This window comes from Mandrillus leucophaeus, unplaced genomic scaffold (assembly GCF_000951045.1).
Source record: "Mandrillus leucophaeus isolate KB7577 unplaced genomic scaffold, Mleu.le_1.0 Scaffold1251, whole genome shotgun sequence".
NCBI classification, from domain to species: domain Eukaryota; kingdom Metazoa; phylum Chordata; class Mammalia; order Primates; family Cercopithecidae; genus Mandrillus; species Mandrillus leucophaeus.
Window position 1 is genome coordinate 521,201 of NW_012100888.1, and position 9,587 is coordinate 530,787.

The 9,587-nt window shown below is 38.2% G+C and overlaps 1 protein-coding gene across 1 annotated transcript in view; it reads right to left on the minus strand.

The window, feature by feature from the left end:
- The window catches only part of MTCP1 (mature T-cell proliferation 1), an 83,116-nt gene that overhangs the window by 62,629 nt on the left and 10,900 nt on the right, over positions 1-9,587 (minus strand). The window lies entirely within an intron of this gene.

Consider the following 9,587-nt stretch of genomic DNA (forward strand, 5'->3'; position numbering starts at 1 on the left):
ATACCTGATGTAAATGACGAGTTGATGGGTGCTGACGAGTTGATGGGTGCAGCACAGCAACATGGCACTAGTATACATATGTAACAAACCTACACGTTATGCACATGTACCCTAGAACTTAAAGTATAATAATAATAATAAAAAAAAAAACAAAATGTCTAAAGCCAATGACAGAATCTTGGAAGCAGCAAGAGAAACGACTTATCACATACAAATGAATGTCAATAATATTGACAGCCACATTGTTGTCAGAAATCGTAGAGGCCAGAGGGCAGTGGGATGACATATTCGAAGTGCTGTGCTGAAAGAAAAAGTGTCAATGAAGAATTATATGTCTAGCAAAATTATCCTACAAAAATGAAGTAAAATAATGACATCCCCTTACCAGTGGATCTGTTGGATCGAATAAAAAAAGAAAAAAGAAAAGAAAAGAAAAAGTAATGACATTCCCAGAAAGAAAAAGAAGAGACTTTGGCATTGCAGACCTATCTTAGAAGAAATACTAAAGAGTGTTATTCAGGCTGAAATGAAAGGACAGTAGACTGTAACTCAGATTCACATAAAGAAATAAATATCATTGGTAAAGGTAACTACGTAGGTAAATATAAAAGATGGTATGTTGTATTTTTGTGACTCTTTTTTCTTCCACTTAATTTAGAAGACAGCTGCATAAAGCAATAGTTCTAGGATGTGTTGATGGGCATATAATGTAAAAAATATATAATATGTATGACAATAATAGCCCAAAAGAGGGGAGAAGAGAATAGAGCCATGTTGGAGCAAATTTTTTTAATATGGTTGAAATTAAATTGGTATTAAAACCAGATGAGTTTAAGTTAAGATGTTCATTGTAATCACCAGGGCAACCACTAAGGAAATAATTCAAAAATATAGTAAAGAAACAAGAGAATTAAGATGGTATACTAAAAAACACGTAACACAAAAGAAGGCAGTAATGGAGAAATAGAAGATCAAAAAACACAGGCATATAGAAAACAAAGAGCAAAATGTCAGGCATAAATCATCACGTATCAGTAATTAGATATAAATGAATGAATGAATGAGATTATTAGAATACATAAAAAACAAAATCCTATTATATGCTGTTCACAGGATACAAACTTTAAATTCAAAGATACAAATAAAGTTAAAATGATGGGAAAAGATATATCATGCAAACAGCAATCATAACAGCTGAAACAGCTAAACTGATATCAGACAAAATAGATTTTTTAAAATGTTAGAGATAAGTAGGGGCATTTTATAAAGTTACAATGATCAATCCACCAGGAAGATGATATTATAAGCATATAGGCATATAACAACAGATCCCAAGATACATGAAGCAAAACCTGACAGCATCAAAGCAGAAATAGAAAATTCAACAATAGCTGTTGGAGACTTCAATACACCACTTTCAATAGTGGATAGAACAACTAAGTAGATGATAAACAAGGAAATAGAAGAACTGAATAATGTTATCAACCAAGAAGACCTAACAGACAACTTATAAGACAATCCAAAAAGAGCAGCAGAATATACATACTGCTCAACTACACATGAAGAATTATCTAAGTTAGATCATATGTTAGGCCATAAAACAAGTTTCAATAAATTTAAAGGACTGAAATTATACAACATATGTTCTCTCTCCACAATGCAATAAAATTAGAAATCGATAACAGAAGGAAATTTGGGAAATTCACCAAGTTGCAGAAATTAAACAATAAATTCCTAAGTACCCATTGGGTCAAAGAAGAAATCATAAGGGAAAATAGAAAATACTTTGAGATGAATGAAAATAAAAACATAACCAAAACTTATGAGATGCAATGAAAGCAGTGCTTAGGGGGAAATTTATATCTATAAATGCCTACGGTAAAAAAGAGAAAGGATTTCAAATTAATAACCCAACTTCTCAGCTTAAGGAACTGAAAAAAAGCAAATTAAACCCAAAGCTAGCAGAGGGAAGGATATAATAAAGGTTAGGGTGGTGACAAATGGGAGGGAACAGGAAAACAATAGAGAAAAATCAATAAAACCAAAAGTTGGTTTGCTGAAAAGATGAACAAAACTGGCAATCCTATAGCTAGACTATGAAAAAAAGATTCAAATTTCTAAAATTGGGAATGAAATAGGAGACAACAGTACAAGCCATACAAAAAGAAAACGGGAATTATATCCAAAGGGGCAAAGCAAGATGGCAGAATAGAAGCCAATGCCGTTCATCCTCCCTCCCCCCACAGAAATGAAATTTTAACAATTATCTGCACACTGAAAAGCACCGTCACAAGAACCAGAAATCAGGTTAGCAATCATAGTACCTGGTTTTAACTTAGTATTTCTGAGAGTCATTGAAGACGATAGAAGAGACAGTCTTGACTCCCAGACACCACCCCTCCTCCATCCTCTGGTAGCGACCTGCCTTTGCAGGTAGGGAGCATTTGGACCAGACCTAACCAGAGGGGAATTCCCCTTCCCAGTGGTCATACCTTAAGTTTTTGCAGGCCTCGCCACCATGGGCCAAAGTGCTCTGGGGTTCCAGGTAAATTTGGAAGGCAGTCTAGGATACAAAGACTGCAATTCCTAGGTGAGTCCTAGTGCTGAGCTATGGACTAGGGTGGCACATGACCTAGTGAGACACATACCTAAGGGAGTGCTTGCGGTACCCTTCCCTCAATACCAAGCAGTGCAGCTAGCATCAAGGAAATGTTTAAAGAGAGAAGAGTAAAGAGGACTTTGTCTTGCATCTTGCATACCAGCTCAGCCACAGTAGGATAGAGCACTGGGCAGTCATGAGGCTCCCATTCCAGGCCCTAGCTCATGGACAACATTTCTAGACACACCCTGGGCCAAGCAGGAACCCACTGCCTTGAAGGGAAGAATCCAGTTTTGGCAGGATTCATCACCTGCTGACTAAAGAGCCCTTGGGCCTTGAATAACCAGCAGCAATACCTAGGGAATATACTGTGGGCCTTGGGCTCTGAGATGCGCTGTCTTCAAGTAAGACTCAGCACATTCCCAGCTGTGGTGGCTACAATGAGAGACTCCTGTTTGAGAAAAGCAGAGGAAAAAGTAAAGGGAACTTTGTCTTGCTCTTTAGGTACCAGCTCAGCTACAATGTGGTAGAACAATGAGGAGGCTCTTGGACAGCATTTCTGGACCTGCTCTGGGCCAGAGGGGAGCCCACTGCCCTGAAGGGTGAGTCCCAGACCTGGCAGCATTCACCACAAGCTGAATGAAGAGCCCTGGGGCTTTAAGTGAATGTCAGAAGTGGCCTGGAAGAGCCCCCCCAAGGGACAGTGTTAATTGTGGCCACAGGGAGAGGCACCTCTGCCTGTGGAAGGGGGAGGGAAGAATGGGAAGTGTTTCATCTTGTGGTTTGAGTGCCAGCTGAACCACAGTAGAACAGAGCATCAGGTAAATTTCTAAGATTTTTTATTCTAATCCCTGGGTTATTAACCTGATACCAAAACCAGACAAAGATACATTAAGAAAACTATAGACCAATATCTCTGATGAATATTCATGCAAAAATCCTCAATAAAATACTAACAAACTGAAATCAGCAATACATTATAAAGATCATTCATCATGACAAAGTGAGATCTATCTCAGGAATGCAAGGATGGTTCAACACATGCAAATCAAGTAATGGGGTACATCATATCAACAGGATGAAGGACAAAAACCACATGATCATTTCAATTGATGCTGAAAAAGTATTTGATAAAATGCAACATCCCTTCATCATTTAAATAAACTCAAAAATTGGGGACAGAAGGAACATACCTCAAAAGCCATATATGACAGACCCACAGCTAGTATCATACTGAATACGGAAAAACTAAAAGCCTTTCCTCTAAGATGTAGAACATGGCAAAGATGCCCACTTTCATTACTGTTATTCAACATAGTACTGGAATCCCTAGCTAGAGCAATCAGACAAGAGAAAGAAAGAAAGAGCATCCAAATTAGGAAGAAGTCAAATTATACTTGTTTGCAGATGATATGATCTCATATTTGGGAAAACCTAGACTCCACCAAAAACCTATTAGAACTGATAAATTCAGTAACATTGCAAGGTACAAAGTCAGCATACAAAAATCAGTAGCATTTCTATATACCAACAGTGAACAGTCTGAAAAAGAAAAAAGGTAATTCCATTTACAATAGTCACAAATAAAACTACATACCTAGGAATTAATCCAATAAGTGAAAGATCTCTATAGTGAAAACTATAAAACACTGGTGAAGAAAATACAAGAGGATACAAAAAATGGAGAGATTCCATGTTCATGAACTGGAAGAATCAATATTGTTAAATTGTCCATATTACCCAAATCAATGTATAGATTCAATGCAAGCCCTATAAAAATATCAATGACGCTCTTCACAGAAATAGAAAAAAAACTATTCTAAAATTTATGTGGAACTGCAAAAGACCCAGAATAGCCAGTGCTATCCTAAGAAAAAGAACAAAACTGGAGGAATCACATTACCTGACTTCAAGTTATACTACAGAGCGACAGTAACCAAAACAGCATGGAGCTGGCATAAAAACAGACACATAGATCAATGGAACAGAATAGAGAACCTAGAACCAAATCCACACACCTACAGCAAACTCATTTTTAACAAAGGTTCCAAGGACATACATTGTGGAAAAGACAATCTCTTCAATAAAATGTGTGGGGAAAACTGAATATCCATATGTAGAAGAATGAACCTAGACCCCCTGTCTCTCACCATATACAAAAATAAAATCAAAATTGATTAAATACTTAAATCTAAGACCTCAAACTATGAAACTACTACCATAAAACATTGGGGAAACTCTCCAGGACATTGGTTTGCACAAAAATTTCTTGAGTAATACCCCACAAGCACAGGCAACCAAAGCAGAAATGGACAAATGGGATCACATCAAGTTAAAAAGCTTCTGCATAGCAAAGGAAACAATAAAGAGACAACACACAGAATGGGTGAAAATACTTGCAAACTACCCATCTGACAAGGGATTAATAACCAGAGTATATAAGGAGTTCAGACAACTATATAGGAAAATATCTAATAATCTGATTCTAAAACAGGCAAAAGATTTGAATAGACATGTCTCAAAAGAAGATATACAAATGGCAAACAGGCATATGAAAAGGTGCTCAACATTGATCGCCAGAGAAATGCAAATCAAAACTGCAAAGAGATATCATCTCATCCCACTTAAACTGAATTTTACCCAAAAGACAGGCAATAACATGCTGGCGAGGATATGAAGAAAAAGGAACCCTTTTACACTGTTGGTGGGACTGTAAATTAGTTACAACCACTATGGAGATCAGTTTGGAGGTTCCTCAATAAACTAAAAATAGAGCTCACAATCCAGCAATCCCACTGCTGGGTATATACCTAAAATGAAGAAAATCAGTATATTAAGGAGATATCTGCACTCCCAAAGAGATATTGTTGCAGCACTGTTCACAATAGCTAAGATTGGGTAGCAACAGAAGTGTCTATCAAAAGAAGAATGGATAAAGAAAATGTGGTACATATACGCAATGAAGTACTATTCAGCCATAAAAAAGAATGAGATTCAGTCATTTGCAACAACGTGGATGGAACTTGAGATCATTATGTTAAGTGAGATAAACCAGTCACAGAGAGACAAACATGGCATGTTCTCACTTATTTGTGGGATCTAAAAATCATGGCATGTTCTCACTTATTTGTGGGATCTAAAAATCATGGCATGTTCTCACTTATTTGTGGGATCTAGAAATCAAAACAATTGAACTCATGGAGATAGAGGGTAGAAGGATGGTTACCAGAGGCTCGGAAAGGTAGTTGGGGGTGGGTGGAGGGGAGATGGGGATGGTTAACAGGTAAAAATAAATGTAGTTAGAAAGAATGAATAAGACCTAGAATGTGATAGTACCACAATGTGACTATAGTAAATACTAATTTAATTGTACATTTAAAGACAACTAGAGTATAATTGGATTGTTTGTAACACAAATGATAAATACTTGACAGGACTAATACCCCATTTTCCATGATGTGATTATTATGTGTTGCACACCTGTATCAAAATATCTCATGTACCCCATAAATATATACACCTGTCCACAAAAATTAAAAATAAAAATTTTTAACAATGAAAAGGATCATTGGGGAAAACTATTAACCATTATATTACAATAAATTAGATAACATAGACGAAGTAGACAAATTTTTAGAAAAACAAAAACTACCAAAACTGACCTACCAAAAAACAAAAAATCTGAATAAACTTATGAGAAGTAAAGAGATTGAATTACTGGTTTTAAAACTTTCCACCAGTAAAGGCCCAGGACCAGATGACTTCACTCGTGAATTCTACCAAACATTTGAATTCATATACCAGTTCAGAATTAACACCAGTTCTTTACAAGCTCTTCAAAAACAGAAGAGGAAATACTTCTCAACTCATTGTATGAGAACAATACTACTCTGATACCAAAACCAGACAAAGACATCATCTGGAAAGAAAACTAGACACCAATATTCTTTATGAATATAGATGCAAAATTCCTCAACAAAAATACTAGGAAACCGAATCCAGCAACATATAAAAAGAATGAGGCCCCATTACCATGTGGAAATTTTCCTAAGAGTGCAAGGACAGTTCAACATACAAGAATCAATCGATATATAATACACCAGATTAAATGAATAAAGGACTAAAACTACATGATCAACTCAACAGGTGCAGGATAAGCATTTGACATAAGCCAACACATTTTCATGAGAAAAACATTCAACAGACTACAAAGAGAAAGGAACTTCCCTAACGTGATAAAGGCCATATATGAATAACCCACAGCTAATATCATACTTAATGGTGAAAGACTGAATTATTTCTGCATAAGATCAGGATCAAGACAAGGATGTTCTTTCCTGCCACTTCAATATTGTACTAGAGATTCTAGCCAGGGTAATTGAGGGTGGGGGAAGGCACCCAAATTTGAAAGGAGATGTAAAACTGTATCTATTTGCATATGGCTTGATATTATATAGGGAGAACCCTAAAGAATGCATGCACATACACACAAAAAAACCTATTAGAGCTAATAAATGAGCTCTTCAAAGCTGCAGAGTTTGGGCAGGGTTGCTAGCTGCTCTGGTACTGGAACCCCAATTTAGCTGGGGGTTGTCAAAACAAATGGGTACAGGTTTTTTTTTTTGAAAGTGGTGGAAAGGTTGTAAATTGATCTTGGTGATAGTTGCACAACTCTATGAATATATTAAAAACTACTGAATTTTACACGAAATGGGGAAGAGGTTGTAGTGTGATGGGTCCCCCACCATGTTACTTAAGAGTGTATGTCCACTGCTTGAAACTTCAAGGCTTGGCAGTGAGCCAAGGCCATGGTGCCCAGCCAAGGAGCAGGTGTCCTTGAGAACTCAAACATCCTGGAATGTATCTGGGAACCTACTACAGCAAACAGTCTCATTGCACACAGTAGGCAAAGAGCCGGGAAATTAGCTTAAAAGCAGCTTAGAGATGGGAGGTGGGGTAGATCTCTGGAGTTGTCCTGCTGCTGCCCAGGAGTGCCCTGCATGTAAGTCCTAATAAACTCGTAAGACGGACTTCTTTGGTCATTCTTTGGTATCTTGGCTCCTTCCCAGTTTGGGGGGCCCAGTTTGAGGGAATGTTATAGTGCCAGGCTTTTCTTATAACAAAGACATCTGTGAATTAAATATCAGTAAAGCCATTTAAGAAAATATGCCTTAGAAAGATATGATTTAAAAGTAATGTGTGTGCCTGTCTAAACAAACTTCAACACTCCTTAAAGGAATACATGAACATACAACACTCAACGAAGCAAAATTAACAGTATCTGGCATCCAATCAGCAATTACTAGGTATAGGAAGAAGCAGAAAAATGTGACCCATACAGCAGACAAAAATAAGTCAATAGGAACAGGCCAAGAAATGCCCAAGATGATGGAATTAGCAAACATTTAAAAATAACCATTATAGCTATTATAATATCCACAAGGGTTTAAAGGAAAATGTTCATTCTTTTAAAATCTTTCATTACACTCATTACATTGAATAATATAAAAAGAACCAAATGGAACTTCTAGAGATGAAAAATGCAATATTAGAAATGCAACATGGTCTGGATGGGATTAACAGCAGATCAAACTCTGCAGAAGAAAAGATCAGTGAATTTGAAGGCATAGCAAAAGAAAATCTCCAAACTGAAGCATAGGGTAGGAGGAAGGCTCTAAAAAATGGAAATGAACAGAGCTTTGGTGAACTGTGATACAATCATCAAGAAGTGGCCAGACGTCGTGGCTCACGCCTGTAATGCCAGCACTTTGGGAGGTGCAGGCGGGCAGATCACTTGAGCTCAGGAGTTTGAGACCAGCCTGGGCAACATGGCAAACCCCCCCACCTCTACAAAAAATACAAAAATTAGCCGGGTGTGGTGGCACATGGCTGTAGTCCCAGCTACTCAGGAGGCTGAGGTGCGAGGATGGCTTGAGCCCAGAGGCAAAGGTTGCAGTGAGCCCAGATTGCACCATTGCACTCCAACCTGGCTGGGTGACAGAGCAGAACCCTCTCTCAGTAACAAAACAAAACAACAACAACAACAACAAAATCACAAGTGTAATACACATTTAATTGGAACACTCCACTAAATAATAGAGGAATATACATCTTTTCAAGTTTACAAAGAACATTTAAGGCCGGGCGTGGTGGCCCACGCCTGTAATCTCAGCACTTTGGGAGGCCGAGTCAGGCGGATCACGAGTTCAGGAGATCAAGACCATCCTGGCTAACACAGTGTAACCCTATCTCTACTAAAAATACAGAAAATTCGTGAGGCGCGGTGGCGGGCTCCTGTAGTCCCAGCTACTTTGGGAGGCTGAGGCAGGAGAATGGCGTGAACCCGGGAGGTGGAGCTTGCAGTGATTCCAGATCACCCCACTGCACTCCAGCCTGGGTGACGGAGCGAGACTCCGTCTCAAAAAAAAAAAAAGAACATTTACCTTGATAGACCATGTTCTGTGCCATAAAATAAATCTCAAATTTTAAAAGACCAAAGTCAGAAAAAGGTCTTTTGACAACAAAAGCAGTGTTTAGCACTAAATGGCTATATTATAAAAGAAGCAATATATCAAGTCAGAAACCTAGCCTTCGACCTTAAGAAACCAGAAAATAAAGAGCAAAATAAACCCAAAGCAAGAAGAAAGGAAATAATAAAAAGCACAAGTTAATGAAATAGAAACAGAAAACAGAGAAACCTCATGAAACCAAAAGTTGGTTTATTTATTTATTTATTCATTTTTTTGAGACAGTTTTACTCTGTGGCCCAGGCTGGAGTGAGTGGCGCGATCTCGGCTCACTGCAAGCTCCGCCTCCCGGGTTCACGCCATTCTCCTGCCTCAGCCTCCCGAGGAGCTGGGACTACAGGCGCCCGCCACCGCGCCCGGCTAGTTTTTTGTATTTTTTTTTTTTAGTAGAGACGGGGTTTCACCGTGTTAGCCAGGATGGTCTCGATCTCCTGACCTCGTGATCCGCCCATCTCGGCCTC